The sequence below is a fragment of the Neovison vison genome, chromosome 13, assembly GCF_020171115.1.
Source record: "Neovison vison isolate M4711 chromosome 13, ASM_NN_V1, whole genome shotgun sequence".
Lineage (NCBI taxonomy): Eukaryota > Metazoa > Chordata > Mammalia > Carnivora > Mustelidae > Neogale > Neogale vison.
Window position 1 is genome coordinate 124,557,170 of NC_058103.1, and position 25,093 is coordinate 124,582,262.

General features: G+C 36.6%; 1 long non-coding RNA gene across 3 annotated transcripts in view; it reads left to right on the top strand.

The window, feature by feature from the left end:
• The window catches only part of LOC122894314, a 42,352-nt gene extending 24,223 nt beyond the window's left edge, over positions 1-18,129 (top strand). For 2 of the 3 annotated variants that reach the window (XR_006381766.1, XR_006381767.1), the window contains 3 exons: positions 16,060-16,188; positions 17,056-17,093; positions 17,816-18,129. This is a non-coding gene — a long non-coding RNA (uncharacterized LOC122894314). The remainder of the gene's footprint in view (positions 1-16,059; positions 16,189-17,055; positions 17,094-17,815) is intronic. The other variant, XR_006381768.1, reaches the window with a different exon arrangement.
• The last annotated feature ends 6,964 nt before the right edge of the window (positions 18,130-25,093 follow it).

The window sequence follows — 25,093 nt, forward strand, 5'->3', positions numbered from 1 at the left end:
TGTATATATGTACCACATCTTTATCTGTTCACTTGTTGATGGACATCTGGGCTCTTTCCATTTTTTGGATTTTATGGACATTGTTACTATAAACATTGCAGTGTTGGTGTACTTTCAAATCTCTCTGTTTGTATCAATTGGATAAGTACCTAATAGTCCTAATAGTCCCATTGCTGGGTCATAGTTCTATTTTTAACTTTTTGAGGCACCTCCGCTTGCATTCTCATCAACAGTAGGAACCCTTTTCTCCCCATCCTTGGGAACTTCTGTCACTTCCTGACTTGTTAATTTTAGCCATTGTGGTGGGAGGTGGTATCTCATTGTGGTTTGGATTTGTATTTCCCTGATACAGAGGAATGCTGGGCATTTTTTTCATGTTGGCCATTTATATATCTTCTTTGGAAAAATGTCTGTTCATGTCTTCTGCCCATTTCTTGACTGGATTTTTTTGTTTTGGGTGTTGAGTTTGATAAGTTTTTTACTTTTAAGATTTAATTTATTTATTTGACAGACGGAGATCACAAGTAGGCAGAGAAGCAGGCAGAGAGAGAGGAGGAAGCAGGCTCCCTGCTGAGCAGAGCAGAGAGCCCTACTCAGGGCTCGAACCCAGGACTTGACCTGAGCCAAAGGCAGAGGCTTTAACCCACTGAGCCACCCAGGTGCCCCTGATAAGTTTTTTTTTAAAGATTTTATTTTTTTTTTTTTTTTTTCCCCAATTTATTTATTTTCAGAAAAACAGTATTCATTATTTTTTCACCACACCCAGTGCTCCATGCAAGCTGTGCCCTCTATAATACCCACCACCTGGTACCCCAACCTCCCACCCCCCCGCCACTTCAAACCCCTCAGACTGTTTTTCAGAGTCCATAGTCTCTCATGGTTCACCTCCCCTTCCAATTTACCCAAATTCCCTACTACTCTCTAACGCCCCTTGTCCTTCATGCTATTGGTTATGCTCCACAAATGAGTGAAACCATATGATACTTGACTCTCTCTGCTTGACTGATTTCACTCAGCATAATCTCTTCCAGTCCCGTCCATGTTGCTACAAAAGTTGGATATTCGTCCTTTCTGATGGAGGCATAATACTCCATAGTGTATATGGACCACATCTTCCTTATCCATTCATCCGTTGAAGGGCATCTTGGTTCTTTCCATAGTTTGGCGACTGTGGCCATTGCTGCTATAAACATTGGGGTACAGATGGCCCTTCTTTTCACGACATCTGTATCTTTGGGGTAAATACCCAGGAGTGCAATTGCAGGGTCGTAGGGAAGCTCTATTTTTAATTTCTTGAGGAATCTCCACACTGTTCTCCAAAGAGGCTGCACCAACTTGCATTCCCACCAACAGTGTAAGAGGGTTCCCCTTTCTCCACATCCTCTCCAACACATGTTGTTTCCTGTTTTGTTAATTTTGGCCATTCTAACTGGTGTAAGGTGATATCTCAATGTGGTTTTAATTTGAATCTCCCTGAGGGCTAATGATGATGAGCATTTTTTCATGTGTCTGATAGCCATTTGTATTTCTTGATTGGAGAAGTGTCTGTTCATATCTTCTGCCCATTTTTTGATGTGTTTGTCTGTTTCGTGTGGGTTGAGTTTGAGGAGTTCATTATAGATCCTGGATATCAACCTTTTGTCTGTACTGTCATTTGCAAATATCTTCTCCCATTCCGTGGGTTGCCTCTTTGTTTTTTTGACTGTTTCCTTTGCTGTGCAGAAGCTTTTGATTTTGATGAAGTCCCAGAAGTCTATTTTCGCTTTTGTTTCCTTTGCCTTTGGAGACGTATCTTGAAAGAAGTTGCTGTGGCTGATATCGAAGAGATTACTGCCTATGTTCTCCTCTAAGATTCTGATAGATTCCTGTCTCACGTTGAGGTCTTTTATCCATTTTGAGTTGATCTTTGTGTACGGTGTAAGAGAATGGTCGAGTTTCATTCTTCTACATATAGCTGTCCAGCTTTCCCAGCACCATTTATTGAAGAGACTGTCTTTTTTCCACTGTATATTTTTTCCTGTTTTGTCGAAGATTAATTGACCATAGAGTTGAGGGTCCATATCAGGGCTCTCTACTCTGTTCCACTGGTCTATGTGTCTGTTTTTATGCCAGTACCATGCTGTCTTGGTGATCACAGCTTTGTAATAAAGCTTGAAATCAGGTAAGGTGATGCCGCCAGCTTTATTTTTGTTTTTCAACGTTTCCTTAGCGATTCGGGGTCTCTTCTGATTCCATACAAATTTTTGGATTATTTGCTCCAGCTCTTTGAAGAATGCCGGTGGAATTTTGATCGGAATGGCATTAAAAGTATAGATTGCTCTAGGCAGTATAGACATTTTAACAATGTTTATTCTTCCGATCCAAGAGCATGGAATGGTCTTCCATCTTTTTGTGTCTTCTTCAATTTCTTTCATGAGTGTTCTATAGTTCCTCAAGTATAGATCCTTTACCTCTTTAGTTAGGTTTATTCCCAGGTATCTTATGGTTCTTGGTGCTATAGTAAATGGAATCGATTCTCTAATTTCCCTTTCTGTATTTTCCTTGTTAGTGTATAAGAAAGCCACTGATTTCTGCACATTGACTTTGTATCCTGCCACGCTGCTGAATTGCTGTATGAGTTTTTAAAGATTTTAATCTATTTATTTGACAAAGAGATCACAAGTAGGCGGAGAGACAGGCAGAGAAGAGAAAGCAGACTCCTGCAGAGCAGAGAGCCCCATAGGGGGCTCAATCCCAGGACACCAGGATCATGAGCTGAGCTGAAGGCAGGCTTTAAAGCACTGAGCCACCCAGGTGCCCCAAGTTTGAGAAGTTCTTTATAGGTTTTAGATACTAGCCCTTTATCTGATAAGTAATTGGCTAAGAGAACCTAACAGTATCTTTTTTTTTAAAGAGTTTATTCATTTATTTGACAGAGAGAAATCACAAGTAGGCAGAGAGGCAGGCAGAGAGAGAGAGGGGGAAGCAGGCTCCCCGCTGAGCAGCGAGCCCGATGCGGAACTCGATCCCAGGACTCCGAGATCATGACCTGAGCCGAAGGCAGCGGCCCAACCCACTGAGCCACCCAGGCGCCCGGACCTAACAATATCTTAAAAGGATTATTCTCCACAACAAGGTGGGATTTATCCCAGGGCTTCAAGGGTGGTTCAAAATCTGCAAATTAGTCAATGTGATAAACCACATTGATAAAAGAAAATAAGAACCCTATAATCCTCTCAATAGTTGCAGAAAAAGCATTTGACACAATACAGCATCTTCTCTTGATTAAAACTCTCTAGTGTAGGGATAGAGGGATCATACCTCATTATCACAAAAGCCATATAGTTAAATTCCATGATCTATGCAATTACCATCCTCAATGGAAAAAACTGAGTTTTTCTCCTGAGGTCAGGAACACAACAGGGATGTCCACATTCATCACTATTGTTCATCATGGTATTGGAAGTTCTAACCTCAGGAATCGGACAACAAAACAGTTACATCCAAATCGGCAAAGAAAAAGTCAAACTTCACTCTTCTAAGATGACATGATACTATGTTGAAAATGCAAATTTCGATTTTTAAAAATTTGTCAATCCTACATTTTATTAATTAGAATTGAAATTTTGTACTATAATTAAGAGTTATCCTTGTCGGGCGCCTGGGTGGCTCAGTGGGTTAAGCCGCTGCCTTCAGCTCAGGTCATGATCTCAGGGTCCTGGGATCGAGTCCCGCATCGGGCTCTCTGCTCAGCGGGGAGCCTGCTTCCTCCTCTCTCTCTCTCTCTGCCTGCCTCTCTGCCTACTTGTGATCTCTCTCTGTCAAATAAATAAAATAAAATCTTAAAAAAAAAAGAGTTATCCTTGTCTCCCATTTAAGTTTGGATTATTCAATTCAATGTGGACACATGGACATTTCTCACTCATCATTTGGGTTAAATTCATTACTCTTGAATCAAATTTTCCCTCATTTGGCAAGTCAAGTCTCTCTTTAGTTGGCCTCTGTCTTAAGTTGGCTTCCTTTTCTGAGGACCATATCCTTTCTGGCCACCTACCAGTATCCAGGTTTATTTTTTCTCTTGTTCTAGTTATGGGAACAGTAGTTTCTCTGAGGATACCTGGTTCCTTATAGGGAATGGTATTTAGGAAATAAGTTATGCCTCATAACTTCATTTATTGTTGTGGCCCAGTAATATTCCAAAGTATATATATGTCCAGTTTTACTAGTTTTTTTTTTTTTAACACTTAGATATTTGTCCTTTTTGACTTTGTGAACAGTTCGGCTTCTGGTTGTCCACTTTGAATAATGTTGATAGGAATATTAGTGTGAAAATGTCTTGAGTCCCTGTTTTCATTTCCTTTGGGTATATATCTAAGAAATTTGCTAGGAGTCATGGGTATTATCATGTTGAACTCTTTGAAGTTTGGGTTGTTTTTATTATAAAAATTTTCATATTCAGGGGCAGCTGGGTGGCTCAGTTGGTTAACCTTCTGCCTTCAGCTCAGGTCATGATCCAAGGGTCCTGGGATTCAGTCCTCCCTGCTGCTCCCTCTCCCTACCACTTTGCCTGCTTGTGCTCTTTTTGTGTCTCCTTCTACCTCTGCCTGCTATTGCATCTGCTCCTGTTCTCTCTCTCTGTTCGTAAAATAGATACGATCTTGGAAGAAAAAATTACATATATATATATATATATAATCATAATAATGAACTTAAACATACTGAGCAACTAAAATGAATAATTTTCAATATTTTGCCATATTTTGAAAGTTACAAATTCCAAGAAATTTCAATCTTGAATTTTCTGCATGCATATAGAAAAGAATTTTAAGTAACTATAATGTAATAAGTCTATTATTGTTATTAAGTAGAATTCCTTAATGAGTTTAAAAGTAAATTCTCATGTAAATGTGTGAGTGGGTCCCAAGATACTATAAGAATTGGAAAATCTGGATCCAAGCTAGGACCGTGCATTTTTATCTAGGCCATTTTTATCTTATATTTGGTTATTTATAGTAATCTAGTCTTAATATTAAATCTTTTTCTCTCTTTTAGTATAGGACATTTTCTCTTGCTTTTTTGTTTCATGTGTTAAATATGTTAAGGATACTTGATATTTTGTAATTCATTTCATTCGGAAGTGAAGACTTAAGACAGGAACTTAATATTTCTGTTTCTTTTATATTCCTATTGATTTTATACACTATTTCTAGTGTATTAAGTTCATTGTTATGACTAATACACATGTTATTTCTACCTTGAGGTTTTCTCTGTCTCTTTGCTGTATTCTCTGGCACCTACCTATGTAACTATCTATAAACATTGCAGAATTATATAGACTATATATAGAATATTATATACATTGTTATATTGTATATAGAATATAGACATATATTCTATATGTAGAATATATATATGTATATATATGTATATATAGTATACCTTAGATATATATATCTGTGTTAGACCATAGCAAAAGTACAGCTCAGACTTTTAAATACATGATGGGTACATGGAAAGAGGAGTCTCCTATGTACAAAGCACTATAAGTAATTGTGACAGGTTCACTACTGTTACAGGTCTGTCTCTCTATCTCTAATAGGGACCATCTTAGTCTTATAATGACTTGCTATCGATGTCCACAATTTTCTTTTTGTTTCTTTTCATGTTGAATAATTGACCATTCTGTCAATGTTTCATGATCATTTCTTAACTATGTCGAAAAAAGAAGGTGAATATGTACTTAGATTTTCTCATGTCTTATCCTAGAAATAATAATTAAGGCTTACATTGCTTTTATAATGTCTTCTCAATGTACTTTGTTGGATTTCCTCATTTGGGGGTCCCATTACTTCTAAAGGATAATCGTTATGCTGCCTGGTGAAGAATATATAGTAATAAATCATTATAGTGTATCACAGGGGGATATATAAAGTACTTTGAGGTATTTCTAGATAAAAAAAATACTATTCAGGGGTGTCTGGGTGGCTCAGTATGTTAAACCCTCTGCCTTCTGGTATTGAGCCCTGCATCTCTGCATCGGCAGGGAGGCTGCTTCCCGCTCTCTCTCTGCCTACTTTATCTCTGTCAAGTAAAATAAAATCTTTAAAAAAATACTATGTATATGTAATGTGTTTTTAAAATAGTTACATTCAAATCAGCACTTGAATAATGATGCATTCCATTCCAAGTGGCTTGTTAATGTGTAATTCCCTGAATCTGTAGCAGCCCTTTGTTTTGTTTTGTTTTTGTTTTTTGTTTTTTTTTCAATTTATTTATTTTCAAAAAAACAGTATTCATTATTTTTTTATTCATTATTTTTTCACCACACCCAGTGCTCCATGCAATCCGTGCCCTCTATAATACCCACCACCTGGTACCCTAACCTCCCACCCCTCCGCCACTTCAAACCCATCAGATTGTTTTTCAGAGTACATAGTCTCTCATGATTCACCTCCCCTTCCAATTTAGCCCAACTCCCTTCTCCTCTCTAAAACCCCTTGTCCTCCATGCTATTTGTTACGCTCCACAAATAAGTGAAACCATATAATAATTGACTCTCTCTGCTTGACTTATTTCACTCAGCATAATCTCTTCCAGTCCCGTCCATGTTGCTACAAAAGTTGGGTATTCATCCTTTCTGATGGAGGCATAATACTCCATAGTGTATATGGACCACATCTTCTTCCTTACCCATTCATCCGTTGAAGGGCATCTTGGTTCTTTCCATAGTTTGGCGACCGTGGCCATTGCTGCTATAAACATTGGGGTACAGATGGTCCTTCTTTTCACGACATCTGTATCTTTGGGGTAAATACCCAGGAGTGCAATTGCTACAGACAGCCTTCCAGAAAGGGAACATAAGCAGGGGGAGTCAGAGAGGGAGAAGCAGGCTTCCCACTGAGCAGGAAGCCCAATGCAGTACCCTGGAATCATGACCTGAGCCAAAGGCAGATGCTTCACAACTGAGCCTCCCAAGGACCCCTATTTTTTAACTTCTTGAGGAATCTTCATACTGTTTTCCAGAGTGTCTGCACCACTTTGCATTTCACCAAAAGGGCAAGAATATTCTGTTTTCTCCATATCTTCCCCAACCCTGCTGCTTCTTATGTTGTTTATTTTAGCCATTGTGACCTGTGCGAGGTGATGCATTATTGTAATTTTGATTTGCATTTTCCTGATGATGAGTGAAAAGCATCTTTTCATGTGTCATTTGTCCATCTGTATGTCTTTTTTAGAGAAATGTCTGTTCATATCTTTGCTATTTATTATGATTTTTGAGTGTTTAGTTATATGACTATATATTTAGGATAATGAATTCTTCAGCAGGTGTGTCATTTGCAAATATCTTTTTCCATTCGTTAAGTTGCTCATTAGTTTGTTGATTATTTCCTTTACTGTATGGAAGCTTTCTATTTTTATTTTTTATTTTTTATTGTTTTTAGAGCAGGAGAGTTAGAGTGAGTGGAAGGGAAATGGAGAGGGTGAGAGAGAGAATCTTAAGCAGGGTCCATGCTCAGCACAGATCTGATGTCCCTGAGACCATGACTTAAGGCAAAATTAGTAGTTGGAGGCTTAACCAACCGAGCCCCATAGGCACCTGAGAAGCTTTTTATTATTTTTTTGAAGATTTTATTTATTTATTTATTTGCACAGAGAGAGAGAGAGATCACAAGTAGGCAGAGAGGCAGGCAGAGAGAGAGGGGGGAAGCAGGCTCCCCGCTGAGCAGAGAGCCCTATGTGGGGCTCAATCCCAGGATCCTGAGATCATAACCTGAGCCGAAGGCAGAGGCTTAACCCACTGAGCCACCCAGGCGCCCCTGAGAAGCTTTTTATTTTAATGTGTTGTTTTATTTTAATGTGTTTATTTAAATGTGTTTTAATGTGTTTATTTTAATGTTAGTTTATTCTTTCTTTTGTTTCCCTTGCCTCAGGAGACTTTCCTAGAAAAACAGTTGCTTCAGCTGATATCAGCAGATTTATTGCCTGTGTTCTCTAGAATTTTTATTGTTTGAGGTCCCACATTAAGGAATTTCATCCATTTTGAATTTATTTTTGTGTACAATTTAAGAAAGTTGTCCAGTTTCATTCTTTTGTGTGTTGCTGTCTACGGTTTCCCCCATTATATTTATTGAAAAGACTCTTTTTTTGCAATTGGTATTATTTCCTGCTTTGTTGATTAATTGATCATATAGCTGTGGGTTTATTTTTTTTTTAGTTCCACTTTTCTATGTGTCTATTTTTGTGCTAACACCACAACCTTTTGATTACTAGAGCTTTGCTGTGTAACCTGAGATGTAGAATTGTGATGCCTCCAGCTTTGCTTTCTTTTTGTGAAGTTGCTTTGTCGATTCAGGGTCTTTTGTGCTTTGATACAAATTATACGATGTTTATTCTAGCTCTGTGAAAAATACAGGTAGTATTATTTTTTTTAAGGTTTCTTATTTATTTGATAGAGAGAAAGAGCGAGAGAGATCAGAAGTAGGCAGAGAAGGGGAAGCAGGCTCCTGTGCTGAGCAGAGAGCCTGATGTGGGTCTCAGTCCCAGGACCCCGAGATCATGACCTGAGCCAAAGGCAGAGGCTTACCCCATCAAGTCACCAACATGCTCCAGTACGGGTGCTATTTTGATAGGGATGGCAGTAAGTGAGTACATGGCTTTGGATACTGTATGCAGTTTAACAATATTTGTTCTCCCAATCCATGATTATTGAATGATTTTCCATTTATTTATGTTTTCATCAGTTTCTTTCATCAATATATTATAGTTTTCTGTGAATAGTCTCTCACCTCTTTGGTTAGCTTTATTTCTAGTTATGTGGTCTTTGGTGAAGTTCTAAATGGGATTGATTTCTTAATTTCTCTTACTACTGCTTCATTAATGACATAGAGAAAAGCAACAGATTTCTGTACTTTGATTTTTGTATACTGTGACTCGACTACTTGAGTTTGTGCATCAGTTCTAGCAGGTTTTTGGTGGTGTCTATTGAGTTTTCAATATAGAGTATCAAGTCATCTGGAAAGAGTGAAAAGTATTTGCCTTTCTTTCCACTTTGGATTCCTTTTGGTTGTTTATTGTTGCTAGGACTTCTAGTACTATGGTAAATAATATGTGACAGTGAGTAACCCTCTCTAGTTCCTGACTGTAGAAGAAAAGTTGTTTTTACTGACGAAGGTACTAGCTTTGGGTTTTTCCTGTATATCTTTTATTATATTGAGGTATGTTTCCTCTAAACCTACTTTGTTGAAGGTTGTTTTTTAGCATGAATGGGTGTTTTACTTGGTCAAATCATTTTTCTACATCTATTGAAATGATCATATGGTTCTTCTGTCTTGTCAGTGTAGATTTATCAGATTGATTGATTTATAAATTTTGGACCAACATTGCATCCCAAGGATATATCCCATGTGAATGTGGTGAATGATTTTTTTTTTAATTTATTGTTGGGTTTGTTTTGCTACTGTTTTATTGAGAATTTTTGCATTCATGTTCATCAGGGTAATTAGCCTGTAGTTCTCTTTTTTAGTGGGGTCTTTGTCTAGTTTTGTTACCAGGATGATGCTGTCCATGGAGAAGGAATTTGGCAGTTTTGCTTTTCTATTTTTTTTTGAATAGTTTGAGAAGAATAAGTATGAACTCTTTTTAAAGATTTTTTATTTATGCATTTGACAGAGATCACAAGTAGGCAGAAAGGCAGGCAGAGAGAGGAAGGTAAGCAGGCTCCCTGCTGAGCAGAGAGCCTGATATGGGGCTCCATCCCAGTACTCTGGGATCATGACCTGAGCGAAGGCAGAGGCTTTAACCCACTGAGCCACCCAGGCGCCCCTAGTTTTATGTTCTTAAAGATTGTAGGCAACTTTCATCATAAAATCAGTATAAAAGGCAATACATCATATGTTACTGGAAGATTGTAGGTTGCATGAATATTTTCATATGTTTAAGAAGAGGGAGGGCATTAGCAAATAAAAATTAATAAAATGTATGAGAATCAAGTAAATGTGTTGGCTGTTAGTTAATCCAATACCATTTTTGCAGTGGCAATTTGTTGAATTATTTTCTGAAAACTAGTTCTTAAGGATAGTAGAGGATCTTATTTTGTCATTTTGTGTTTTTCTGTGGTCCATATGTTTTATCAAGTGGCACCCAGAAACGACTGTTTAATTTCTTTTAGTTATGGTTGATAGCACCTTCTCAGATTTCTTTCAGAGTACAAGTCACATAATATAATACACTGAATGTGCATTTCATCTCACATATCTGGTCTTCATGGGTAGAAAATGCATGAAAGATTTTGATTAGGAAAAAGTTCAGGAAGACCTAGTCATTTCTTCATGGAAAACAATTTTTAATGCAGATAAGTAATGAATAGGGGAAAGTAAAAAAATTTTCAGGTGTATTCATAAGTTGCCTTTGGTTAGCTTTTAAGTGTAATTTTTTATTCAAGTATAGTTAACATGCAGTATTATACCAGTTTCAGGTGCACAATATGGTGATTCAGTAATTCTATATATTACTCATTGCTCATCCCAATAAGTGTCCTCTTAATTGCCTTCAGCTATTTCACCATCCCCCTACCCACCATCCCTCTGGTAACCAACGATTCTCTATATTTAAGACTTTTTTTTTCTGTTTATCCCCTCCTTTTTTTTTTTCTTAAATTGCACATATGAGTAAAATAATAATGACCTTTAGTTAGCTTCTAAAAAAGTTAACAGTATGATTTCTCCAATTATTGTTTTCTTTTCATCTTCTGCTCTATTAAATAATCACATGTCTGGTAATCATTTAAGCAATATTTATTGATATTAAGGTGAAACAGAAGACAGAAGTATTAAGGAAATTTGGAATAGGTCTGTATTTCAAATAAAAGGCTCTACTAGGCTAAGGATAGCATCATATTTATAAGAACATATATAAATACAGGATGTCTGTTTCCTCTAGAGTGATTTGGATATTTATTTATTCATTTATTTTTAAAGATTTTATTTATTTGAGAGACAGAGATCACAAGTAGGCAGAGAGGCATGCAGAGAGAGAGAGCGAGAGAGAGAGGAGGAGGAAGCAGGCTCCCCGCTAAGCAGAGAGCCAGATGCGGGCTGGATCCCAGGACCCCGAGATCATGACCTGAGCTGAAGGCAAAGGCTTCAACCCCCTGAGCCACCCAGGGGCCCCCAGATATTTATATCTGCAATAAATATGTCACAGAAGAATCTTGTTCTCAATAGATCTGTTCCTTATATCTATTACTGCAAATGATAAAATATTGAGAGTTGAGGTCTTAAAATTAGCAGTGATAACTGCCACCAAGTTTATCTTAAGATTGAACATCAAAAAGAAGAAATGTATTACACATGAATGCAGAGTAATGCAATAGTACAGAAAATCGAGAACTTTACAGGTTCATTAGGATACAGAAAGTGCAATAGAATTACCTGAAATCACTGGAGGGAGTTGTTAGCCAAATACAGAAAAATGAAGTTTGACGCATTTCTTCCAGTATAGAGCAGGATGGATTTTACGTGAATCAGAGGTTTAAATTAAACCGAGGAAATTACAGAATTACAGAACATGCTGAATTTCTTAAGCTAGGAGTGAAGGATATTTTAATTGTTATTATTAAAATTCTAGAATTGTTAAGAAGTGATGAATTTCATAATAAACTAATGTAATAGGCAAAGCGAACACCAAATGATAATTAAGAAAGGATATATAATATAAGAAAGCTGAAATCTTCTAATACAGATAGATCCTAATATGGGGTAGAAAACTACCAAAAAAATCTAAGGACAACTCATTTATTTTTTTTAATATTTTGTTTATTTATTTGAGAGAGAGTGAGGAAGAATGAAAGCATGAGAGGGAAGAAGGTCAGAAGGAGAAGCAGATTCCCTGCAGAGCTGGGAGCCCAATGTGGGACTTGATCCTGTGATGCTGGGGTCATGGCCTGAGCTGAAGGCAGTTGCTTAACCAACTGAGCAGCCCAGGCACCTATGACTAAATAGTCAAGGAAGGAGTAAAAATTGATATGGAAGTATCCTTGGATTTGTTTATACTAAGTATAATTATAATTAACAATACAAACAGGATATAATAAATGTCTCAGCTATTAGATTTCCAGTAAGTCCAGATATTTGACAACACTCTCAGCAAGCTGAAGAGAGGGGAATCTGGTAAAACCATATGATGGTGGTAGTGTAAAACGTAAAATTTATGTGGATAGGGATTGAGTATTTAATGAATTTATTTAATTTGTGGCAAATTCATTATATATCTTGTAGTAATATGTAACCTTATAATTGATTGGTAAGTATATATAAGATATATGGAATAATTTTTGGGATATAAGTATAAATAAGATACAAGTGTTGGGATGTAGGAAGTGATGATTACAAAATGATGGCTTATAAGAAAGATTTTACTTATTTATTTGAGAGAGAGTGTGTACACTTGTGTGGGAGGGAGTAGGGAGTGGGGAAGGACAGAGGGAGGAGGAGACTCCAAGGTTTATTCAGGAGCTTGACTCAGAGCTCCATCCAGGGACTCTGGGATCATGACCCAAGCCAAAGACAGCCACTTAACCAACCAAGCCATGCAGGTGGTCCAAAACAATGATTTTATCATCACAACTATGTGAATGTTCTTTGTTCCTGTTGCCTGGGTAGGATCTGAAAACAGTTCAGGTTTTTCAACAGAATTTTGTAAATATCTAATTCTTATATTCAATGTCCTACAAAATAAATGCTGGTTTTTAAAGATTTTTGTTTATTTATTTGATAGAGAGAGATCACAAGTAGATGGAGAGGCAGGCAGAGAGAGAGAGAGGGAAGCAGGCTCCCCGCTGAGCAGAGAGCCCGATGCGGGACTCGATCCCAGGACCCTGAGATCATGACCTGAGCCGAAGGCAGTGGCTTAACCCACTGAGCCATAATAAATGCTGTTTTAATGGAATAAGTTAGAAATAAAAGGATGGGATACGGGCGCCTGGGTGGCTCAGTGGGTTAAGCCGCTGCCTTCAGCTCAGGTCATGATCTCAGGGTCCTGGGATCGAGTCCCACATCGGGCTCTCTGCTCAGCGGGGAGCCTGCTTCCTCCTCTCTCTCTCTCTCTCTGCCTGCCTCTCTGCCTACTTGTGATCTCTCTCTGTCAAATAAATAAATAAAATCTTTAAAAAAAAAAAAAAGCATGGGATACATATTGATTTAGGTAAGAATTCAAGCGATTGGTGGTTTTGTTAGTATTCTAAAGAAAAGATTTGGTATTTCTTTAAAAGTTGTGCAAAAATAATACTGTTATGCTGAAGATAAAAAAAAAAAGTTGTGTAAATATAAAGACAGCATTTTTTTTTGGTACTGGGGATAATGAATATTTCCAAAATTGTGAGCTCTTCTCTCCTTTTGTTTTCCCTCAATGATTTTTTTAAACATCTTAATTTTATCTTATTTTTTTCAGTGTTCCAAGATTCATTGTTGATGCCTCACACCCAGTGCTCTATTCAATATGTGCCCTCCTCAATACTCCCCACCGGGCTCAACCATTCCCTCCACCCTCTTCTCCTCCAAAACCCTCAGTTTGTTTCTCAGCATCCAGTTTCTCATGCTTCATCTCCCACTCTCATTTACCCCAATCCCGCATAATGATTTACAGTAGCTCTTGAAGCATTTGGCCAATACTGCAAAGTCATAATAGACGTACCTGAGGTTCTATGGAAAATTTTCATTTTATTTTATTTTTACTTACTTATTTTGATTTTTATTTAAGTTCCAGCTAACATACAGTGTAATACTAATTTCAGGTATACAATATAGTGATTGAACACTTATATACAGCACCCAGTTCTTATCATAACTTTGCAAAGATCATAAAGTAGAGATGTCATTTGAGGTTAATCCTGTGGTCAGACTGATTTGATGCACATTTTAAGCAAATAATTTAGGACCTATTTACTACTCTCAGCTCTGTTGTTAGACTGGAAGGGAGTATGGATAAGAAACATATGTGGATATACACTGATAATGTGAAATGAACAGATGAATAGATGGTTATAAGGATGAATGATTTGATGGATATATCCCTGAAAGAATATATGGGTAGACTGATTCAGGAAAGGTTAATTCATAAATTTGGGTTATGTTAAATTACGAGGATGTATTCTTAAAGACTGTTGCAACAGGAATTTGTTAGGTGTCCTGGGTTCAGTGACAGTCACTGATAGGCCAAATACCAGAAAGACCATGATTTCTCATTTTCACTATGATCACAACATGAGTTTTTTGTCACTTGGAGATGTTTGGAAAATTACATAATAACTTGAGAAATAATATTTTAGATTTTGTTTTGGGTAAAATCAATCATATACACATCTGTAACCTTAGAGGATTTACAAACTATTTCTCCCATGTCTTCAAAGGGAGAGTAGAAAGAACATATGAATCAATAGTAATATCTACCATAGGACACCTCTCAGACTTCAGATAATGAGTTTACTTTGTATTTACACGTTAAATTGTCTGTCCTTCTCATTGGGAACAAACAAAAAAAGATTCATCTAGCTAAAAGTCCTGTATTTCTCAGTTGTGCACTCTTATCAGGAGGTGATTTCCACTGATGTGCGTGTTAGATCTCACTTTGCCTACTCTTGATAAACAGACATAGGAACTTCCTTTTTTTTTAAGTATTCATTTTTTTAAAAGATTTTATTTGTCAGAGAGAAAGAGCCTTTAAGAAAGCAATGTAGAAAATATCCTCCAAGGGAGTTACAGAACTTTTCTATTTATAGAGAGTTGTGCCTAGAATTCATTTTAAGTCTTAAACACTCAGGAATTTTTTAGTTCCTTGGGTAGTAAAACTTGGTCAGATTATGTCATGGGGGGGTGCCTGTGTGGCTCAGTGGGTTAAGCCTCTGCCTTCGGCTTAGGTCATGATCTCAGGGTCCTTGGATTGAGTTCCGCATCAGGCTCTCTGCTTGTCAGGGAGCATGCTTCCTCCTCTCTCTCTACCTGCCCCTCTGCCTATTTGTGATCTCTCTCTGTCAAATAAATAATATCTAGGGGCACCTGGGTGACTCAGTGTGTTAAAGGCTCTGCCCTCGGCTCAGGTCATGATCTTTAGGGTCCTGGGATTGAGCCTTGCATCAGTCTCCCTGCTCAGCAGGAAGCCCGCTTCTCCCTCTCCTACTCCCCCTGCTTGTGTTCCCTCTCTCACTGTGTCTCTATCAAATAAATACACAAATAAAATAAAAATTAGTGGATGAAGGAATGCAAGATGGGATACTTTAATAAAAAGTCAGCTGTGAAAGTAGATATAATGAACTATTGCTTTATGTAACTGAGGGTACAACAATGGATAAATCAGTGCAGAACTGAATGACTGAAAGAATCAAAACTAGAATATTAAGTGGAATGTTAATATAAGAATAAAGAATTAATGTTTCAGAAAGAAGGAGGTATATATGGATTGGTGGACTTAATATTCAGTGAAGGTATAGTTGTTTAGATACATAGATGTTAGAATCTAAGTGGTTTCCAAAATGGATTGTTGGATGCAGGCATCATCTGCAAATAAATGGGTGTTTAGATTCATAGGTGCACATATGGCTGGCTACAGTAATGATGAATATAAGGATCAATGCATACGTAAATGGTTTGTGTGAGTGTGATAATATCATTGATTCTTTCAGGGTGGATTAATAGATATACTGATGCATAGATGGTTTAATTCAAGAAGGGATGGTATAGGAATTTTGTTACTGGAAGAATAGACTAATATCATAAAATGACATATCTAAATTTGAATTAAAAAATGGAGCAACTGTTGAGGGATATAGGCTAATTTGTTTTTTACAAACTTAGAAAAATTTAGTGATTGCTCTCTCAATGTATTGTGATAGTCATATTTTTAAAGTACCAAACAAAACAAAAAGAAACCAAAAACCTACTACAGTGAAATTATGAGAGTAGTTTTCTATGATTCCATTTTATATTTTAATAATTGGGGGACTCTTAAGAGATTGATCCAAGAGTCAACTTTACCATCAGTATTTTATGTTGATCATGGTATATGACAATTTTCCCATATTTTCCACAGTTTTAACTGAGGTGTTACCAGCTTAAGAACTGAGACATTTTAGATTCTTCAATATCTGACATTTCTATATCAATCCAAATTCTTGTACTTATTTCTCATTTCTGTGGACTTCGTTCTTCAAAAGTACTGGTAAGAATCACTAACACTGGTGTATTATTTGTTTGTTTTTTGATGTGGAATAAATTGGTAATATTTTAAGGTTCCAAACCACTTATGAATTCCAGAAAATCATAGGTTTATCAAATTGTGGAGTGATTGCCAATTAGATGGAATGGAATAGATTTAAAAAGGCATTAAATTTTGATGCAGTATTGATACATAGATTGTGTAGATTTTGATTTACTACTTTTAATGTACTCATCATAAAATGTGATGTTGTGCTGAGACTAGAATCTCTGTCGGTACACTCAGTAAATGTTAAATTCATTTAAATATTAAATGTTTTGAAGTACATGCATTCGTGATGGATGGATAAATGGAGACAAGGAAGTCAGGCAGGTGGGGAATAAAGTTAAAAGAGGATAAAAAGGCACTAGAAAGGAAAGCCATTAGGAAGTACAATTTTCTGCAAATAATGTGGGTCTTAATGATAGCAGAAAGCTAAAATACTTTTCCAGATGAATAATTTAGTGTATTGGTAATATTATCAGTGTTTAGGTAAGGTAGATAGACAGGAGTTGAGGAACATTCTATTCTATTATTAATGTTAAGAAGTTAGATCCTTAACACCCTTTCATTTGATGAATGAAGATATTTTTCAATTATTTTCAAGCTTCTCTCTCTCTTCCCCCTCCTTCCTCCCTTTCTCTGTTCTTCCTTCCTTCCTTGCCTGGCCGCCTTCCTTCCTTCCCTTTCTTCCTTCCTTCCTCCTCTCCTTTCTTTTCCTTTCCTTTTCTTCCCTTCCCTTTCCCTTTCTTCTTTTCTTTTCCTTTCTTTCCCCTTTCCCTTCCCCTTCCCTTTTTCCTTTTTCCTTTTTCCTTTCCTTTCCTTTTCTAGCATGTTTCATAAGCAAGGATCAAAGAAACTGTCTACAGGTAAGGACACTGAGGTGTATATTCTGATTTTTAAGAGATCTTTTTTGGCTGTATTGATAGTTAGGTTTTTGAGTTATTTGACAGTAAATTTCTTTTTCATCAAACCTCTTATAGGACCTACATGATTATTTTGAGGTTATAGTTTAACTTAAAGTTTTAGTGTTCTCAATTGTATGTAAGCAACACTTAAGGATGTAGAAGTTTTCTTCTAGTTAGAGCTATCAAAAGCAGCACAATAAACTTCTGGGAAAGCAGGAAGAATAGATAATGTAGGTATTGTGATAATGGGGTTTGGTTTTTGGAAAGATTCCTATGAAATTTACAGGGCAGATTATTAGTATTTTCTTGTACCATTATCTTTTCTTTTTTAACCTTTGACTGGTATATGAGTTAACACTGTGAACTTAACACTAGAAATGGTGGTTCAAAGAATGGATGTATGGGTGTGTAAATGACATGAAAATAATTTGGAATACAATATTGGTATTTCAATCACAGTAAATGGGCTGAGGAAGTAAAATTATGTTTTTGTCGCTTTCCTACTGTAAATATATCTGGTTTTTGTAGTTTGAAGATACTTAGTATCTGGCTCATAGGAATTGTTTTTCATGGATACAGTAGAATACTTGACTGGAAGGTTGATATCCATTTGTCCTGATGCATGGCTTTGTGATAACTTGTTGTTTATTTCCATTTGTAATCTACCCTCTGCACTGTCCCAGGTGTTGAACATATGTACAAGAGGACGATCAGTACCTTCTGCAGTGGTACCATGCACAGCATCACCTATTTCCTGTCATTATTTCCACTTTTGGAAGCTCATTGAATCTTTATATCTCAAAAGGCACAAGTTTTATATATGTACCACCAGGAATAGAAGTGATCTTCTTTTTGGCAAGTAATTGCCCAGAATGTTAAGTACTTTTTTGTTCTCTGAATATATCTTACGCTTTCCTCTAATATTGTTTACCTCATTGATTTTTTCCCCCCTCTATGTTTTCCGTTAGAAGCGGGAATAAGATTTGTGTGTGGTAAATATAATTAATGCAATCCCATGGACATCTTGGTCACACTAAAGCATTCTAACCAGGCTTTGTCACAAGCCGAGTACCTGCCATAGGCCAGTTTGGATACTATTTGTAAAATACTTTATTTCTCATTTGAATCATGAGCCCACAGTTTTTAGAGAGGTCCCCAAAATAGATCCTTTAAAACATTTGTGTTACATGCAAATAGACCATTTATAGTTTTACTTTTTATGGCACCTACTAGGTCTCCCTCTAGAACAGGATCTGAGCCTGATTATAGTTGATGTTTTCCATAGCACCCAAATTTAAGACTCAGATGCTATCACAATTCCAGCTATGTAAGGAATATCCATACTGTAGAACACAGAGTTCTATCATTTTATTTATTTATTTATTTGTTTGTTTGCCATTGAGAAACCCTAGATTTATTTTTTTTTCAATTTATTTATTTTCAGAAAAAGAGTATTCATTATTTTTTCACCACACCCAGTGCTCCACGCAAGCTGTGCCCTCTATAATACCCACCACCTGGTACCCCAACCTCCCACCCCCCCCGACACTTCATACCCCTCAGATTGTTTTTCAGAGTCCATAGTCTCTCATGGTTCACCTCCCCTTCCAATTTACCCAAATTCCCTTCTCCTCTCTAATGGCCCTTGTCCTCCATGCTACTTGTTATGCTCCACAAATAAGTGAAACCATATGATAATTGACTCTCTCTGCTTGACTTATTTCACTCAGCATAATCTCTTCCAGTCCCGTCCATGTTGCTACAAAAGTTGGGTATTCCTCCTTTCTGATGGAGGCATAATACTCCATAGTGTATATGGACCACATCTTCCATATCCATTCATCCGTTGAAGGACATTTTGGTTCTTTCCATAGTTTGGCGACTGTGGCCATTGCTGCTATAAACATTGGGGTACAGATGGCCCTTCTTTTCACAACATCTGTATCCTTGGGGTAAATACCCAGGAGTGCAATTGCAGGGTCATAGGGAAGCTCTATTTTTAATTTCTTGAGGAATCTCCACACTGTTCTCCAAAGAGGCTGCACCAACTTGCATTCCCACCAACAGTGGAAGAGGGTTCCCCTTTCTCCACATCCTCTCCAACACATGTTGTTTCCTGTTTTGTTAATTTTGGCCATTCTAACTGGTGTAAGGTGATTATCTCAATGTGGTTTTAATTTGAATCTCCCTGAGGGCTAATGATGATGAGCATTTTTTCATGTGTCTGATAGCCATTTGTATGTCTTGATTGGAGAAGTGTCTGTTCATATCTTCTGCCCATTTTTTGATGTGTTTGCCTGTTTCGTGTGTGTTGAGTTTGAGGAGTTCATTATAGATCCTGGATATCAACCTTTTGTCTGTACTGTCATTTGCAAATATCTTCTCCCATTCCGTGGGTTGCCTCTTTGTTTTTTTGACTGTTTCCTTTGCTGTGCAGAAACTTTTGATTTTGATGACGTCCCAAAAGTTTATTTTCACTTTTGTTTCCTTTGCCTTTGGAGACGTATCTTGAAAGAAGTTGCTGTGGTTGATATCGAAGAGATTACTGCCTATGTTCTCCTCTAGGATTCTGATGGATTCCTGTTTCATGTTGAGGTCTTTTATCCATTTTGAGTTTATCTTTGTGTCCGGTGTAAGAGAATGGTCGAGTTTCATTCTTCTACATATAGCTGTCCAGTTTTCCCAGCACCATTTATTGAAGAGACTGTCTTTTTTCCACTGTATATTTTTCCTGTTTTGTCGAAGATTAATTGACCATAGAGTTGAGGGTCCATATCTGGGCTCTCTACTCTGTTCCACTGGTCTATGTGTCTGTTTTTATGCCTTTACCATGCTGTCTTGGTGATCACAGCTTTGTAATAAAGCTTGAAATCAGGTAACGTGATGCCCCCAGCTTTATTTTTGTTTTTCAACATTTCCTTAGTGATTCGGTGTCTCTTCTGATTCCATACAAATTTTAGGATTATTTGCTCCAGCTCTTTGAAGAATGCTGGTGGAATTTTGATCGGAATGGCATTAAAAGTATAGATTGCTCTAGGCAGTATAGACATTTTAACAATGTTTATTCTTCCGATCCAAGAGCATGGAATGGTCTTCCATCTATTTGTGTCTTCTTCATTTTCTTTCATGAGTGTTCTATAGTTCCTCGAGTATAGATCCTTTACCTCTTTGGTTAGGTTTATTCCCAGGTATCTTATGGTTCTTGGTGCTATAGTAAATGGAATCGTCTAGTTTATTCCTTTTTATTTTTATCCTCTAATATTCATATAGAGTTAAACTTTCTATCATTTTATTTCCATCACTGGAATTGGACCAAAAAACCCAAGCCATGAAGATATTTTACTTTCATTCACATTATTCTGATTTTCATTTGCTTTCTGTTTTACCTAAATGTGCTTAATATAAATGGCTGTGTTTTTTGGAAGTTTTAACTGAGTTTTCTGGAGCATAAACTACAGTGTCCTCAGAGAACTACTAAGTGCATTGCCCAGCCTGTCTCAATAGACAAGTTTACCCTAGTACTTTGAATCAGGGCCATAAGGGATGAATTGGTTATTAAACAATTTAGAACAAAATGTGGTCATTCATCCTCTTTCATTCCTACTACTTCTTCTTTTTTTTTTTTGGACTTATTATTTTTTTATTAATTTATTTATTTTCAGCATAACAGTCCTCATTGTTTTTTCACCACACCCAGTGCTCCATGCAATCTGTGCCCTTGAAAATACCCACCACCTGATACCCCAACCTCCCACCCCCCCCGGCCACTTCAAACCCCTCAGATTGTTTTTCAGAGTCCATAGTCTCTCATGATTTTTACTTCTTAAGTGTGTCAAGAGTTAATCAGTTGTGCTAGTGGTGTATAACATTTCTCAGCTTATATAGAAGTTTATCTGGAACATGTTTTATAAATATGACGTCATTATGGTTTTGCAATTATATTTTTTCTTTAATATATTGTGGACATATTTCTAAACCAGTAAATGAAGCATACCTACAAACATTTCATTGGTTATAAAGTAGATATAACGGGTTTATCCATTTTTCTATCTTGGGAAATGCAGATTAAACCTTTATTTTTGCTGCTACATAAAATGTTTTAATGTATATAATTTTATATATATATATATGTACATATATATGTATATATCTATAATATTAAAACACTTGGGCTTCCATTTCTGTAAGATAGATTTCCAATTGTGGCATTGTGGAATCATCAGCTCTGCTTACTTTTAATTTAAGTAGATACTGTGAAATTGCCAGCACATATGGTGTAGTGGCTGTGGTAATTTTCACAAAAACTTATAAAGGATATATATTATCAATCTGTTAAGCTTTCAACCAATCTAATAGGTGAAAATCATATTTTTAACTTAAGTCTTAAACAGTAACCGGCCATGGATTAAAATAAAGACCATAAATGTTATGGTTTTTATTTAAGAAAGAAAGAAAAATAGTACACATTTCCTCCAATCACAAGAGTCATCCTGTTTGTTTAGAGGTAGAAACCATTGACCTTTTCTTGGTGGAGGGGTTCTTGGAGGTATATAAGCTTCTATTTTTTTAAGATTTTCTTTATTTGTCAGAGAGAGAGTGTGCACAAGCAGGGGAAGTGACAGGCCAAGGGAAAAGCATACACCCAACTACAGGGAGCTTGACACAGGGCTAGATCCCAGGAAGCTGGGATCATGACCTGAGCTGAAGGCAGACATTTAAACAACTGGCCACCCAGGATCCCCAGTACATAAGCATACTGTCTTAAGCATACCTTATACCAGTAGTATTTTTTTTTACTTTTTATGTTTGAAATAATTTTAGATTTAGAGTTGCAAGAATCATAGAGATCCCTTTCAGATGCTCTTACCCAAACTTTTTTTCTACATTGTTTGTTCTTTATTTTCTTACTTCGCTGCTCTTCCTCCTTCCCTCTTTTTTTCTGTCTCTTCTCTCTCTCCCCCACCTTATGTTATTCTTACTTTATTAAGCATTCATAAGTAAGATAGAGATTTTATGTCATTATATTCTAAAATGTCTCAGCATCGACTTTCTGAGAGCCTGCAAGTCCTCTTAACTCTGGTACAGTTTTTTAAGTCAGGAAATTTATTAATAGTACCAACATATTACATTAATATATAGTCTGTTATTAGATTTCACCAGTTCTAATAGTGTTCTTTATGGCAATTTCTTTTGTTCTTTAGAACCTGGAAAAAAGATTCTGTATTGTGTTCAAGTGTCATGTTTCTTTAGTCTCATTTAATCTAGAGCAGTTTCTCATTCATTTTTGTGTTTTGATGACATCAATATTCTTTAAAAAGTATTGGCTAATAGTTTTTTAATAGATCCCTCAAATGTGAATTTTTTTGTTTCCTCCTGAATAGGTTTAGGTTCTACAATTTTGTCAAGCATATTTCATACTTCTGTCTGTCCAATTCAGTGATTCACAACAGGTGGAAATTATACCTCTTTTTCTGTTATTATTGACATTAATTTTCATCACTTGTTTCAGTTGATGTCCACTATATTTATCCACTTTAAAGTTAACATTCCTTTGTAATTAATAAATATTCTGTAGGGAAATTATGTAAATTTCCTATTTATCATCAAACTTTTATGCTAGTAGTTTTAACAGTTACAGGTGATTCTTAGGTAGAATCATTGTTGATTTTTCAAAATCTTTTATTGGTTGTGTATCTTATTCTCACAGGAGGAATTTGTGTGTAATTGCTTGTGGGAAATTTTCAACAAAATGTTTACTGAAAATATGTAATGAGATTGTGATCCACAGGACAAAGCAGGGAATGAGTTAATTAAAGGATTTGATGAAGCTCATCTCTAAACTATGGTCTGAAATGCAGGTGGTAGGTAGAACGTTTTTAGGTGTGGTTGATGAAATGCATTCACATCACAGAGAAGAGTATATTACTGTTTTGTTGTTGAAAGTTATTTATTTATTTAACAGAGATATAATGAGCAGGGGGAGTGGCAGGCAGAGGGAGAAGGATAAGCAGGCTTCCTGCAGAGTAGGGGGAGCCTGATGCTGGCTCCATCCCTGGACCTGAGTATCATGACCTGAACTGAATGCAGACACTTCACCAATTGCACCACCCAGGTACCTGAGAAGAGCATGGTTTTTAGCAATAAGTTCAAGCAAGGGAATGTGATGGTAGTATCATTATTGGCAGGGTATTCAACAGTGGTTTTTTTTTTTTTAATTTGAACTGACTATGAGGCAGGGCAGTGGAGTTGGTTCAGATGCATCTGATATTCTGTGTAGATGTAAATCAATAGTTTTTCTCCTTTGTTGTCATTTTTTTTTAAGTTGCCATAACCCTTTATGGAGTTTGAGATTGATGGTGAATGAACTTTATTTGAGGTGCTATTTGAAGATGTACCCTCAGCTTTCTGAGCTTTTATTCATGTTATAACTCATTACTTCCCCATCCCTCTGTAGTGCTGTCTGTGCAGATTATACAGACAATGCAGTGGTTATGTTCGCTAAAACCTGTATATCCCTAAATTCTGTTCTGTGCTGTCTGTGACAGGGGAATTTTAAGAAGTCTACTCACAATCATAAATTTCATGCTATTTAAAGGAAGGTTTCCAGAATAAAGATGTTTCAAGTTTCCAAAAATGACTTGGTTGATTTAATGAAATGTTTTTAGTCATGTGAATGATTTTCAAAGGGAGGTTTAGTGTTGCTGAAGTGCAGGTCCCCTGATATGAGTAGAAACATCATACCAAGTTATAAATTGTAAACTAAATGCAATATATTTATAGAGGCATGGATATGGCCCAAGGCTTTGGATCAAAATGGAATCTAAATACTCCCCACTTCCGATATCAAACTGTGTACTGTCTTTAGTGACAAGCTTGTTAGCAGAGGCTCAGCAGATGGTCTCATAAAATACATAAAGGAGAAAACAAAAGTAAGGCCAAAATTAATGATTGAAAACATGTGAAATATCAACTAAAGGAATATGTAAATTGTTAAATAAATAACCAGTGAAGAAATTTCTCATGTAACAAGGGCAAAACAGTATAAGAAGCCAGCCAGTGTCCAAGAGTATTGTTACTGTATTAATATAAATATTGCTACTTTCATATATAGCATAATATGTGTATCTTAGAAATTTGAAATCTGCCTGGCTAAAATGTATTCTCCTCTCTTTTATGAAGCCAAATGTATCAGATTATTGTTTTGGTATTGCTGTGATTAAGAGCAGTTTTACTACCAGATTCATAAATTGAGCCTCAATCTAGCAAACCCTTATAATTTCCATGATGTGTAGTGAGTTTTAAAAAATAAATCAATCACAACAGGAGAGCATGTAACTATTTAATTGTTCTCTGAGATGATAATAGAAACTGTGCTTCCGGGGCGCCTGGGTGGCTCAGTGGGTTAAAGCCTCTGCCTTCAGCTCTGTCATGATCCCAGGGTCCTGGGATCTAGCCCTGAATCCCTGAATCTGCTCAGCAGGGAACCTGCTTCCACCTCTCTCCCTTCCTGCCTCTCTGCCTACTTGTGATCTCTCTGTCATAAATAAAAAATAAAATCTTTAAAAAAAAGAAAGAAACTGTGCTGCCAAAAACTTTTTAATACAGGAAGAGTAGAGTAGTAGTAGAGTAGTACCAAAGAAAACTCAGCCTCTCAAATTTCAGTCCTAAATGGAATCCATATGTCCTTACCCTGGAGAAGAGGGCAATGTAGCTGGGTCTTTTCATCTAACAAGGCATTTTCAAGGTAGCAGCCTATGAATTTGAAATAAGAATGCAAATGAGAGTAAGCACATGGTTGGCCTCAGAACACTGAATTCCCCTTAAAGAGAGGCCTAGTGATTACTATAAAGTCTCCAAACAGGGTGAAGCCTTTTCCACCCAGAGGGAGCAATGTGAAGTGACTAGAAAGAAGCAGTAGCTACTCTTCTCTCCTTATGTCTCTTGAGTTTTGTTACTTTGAT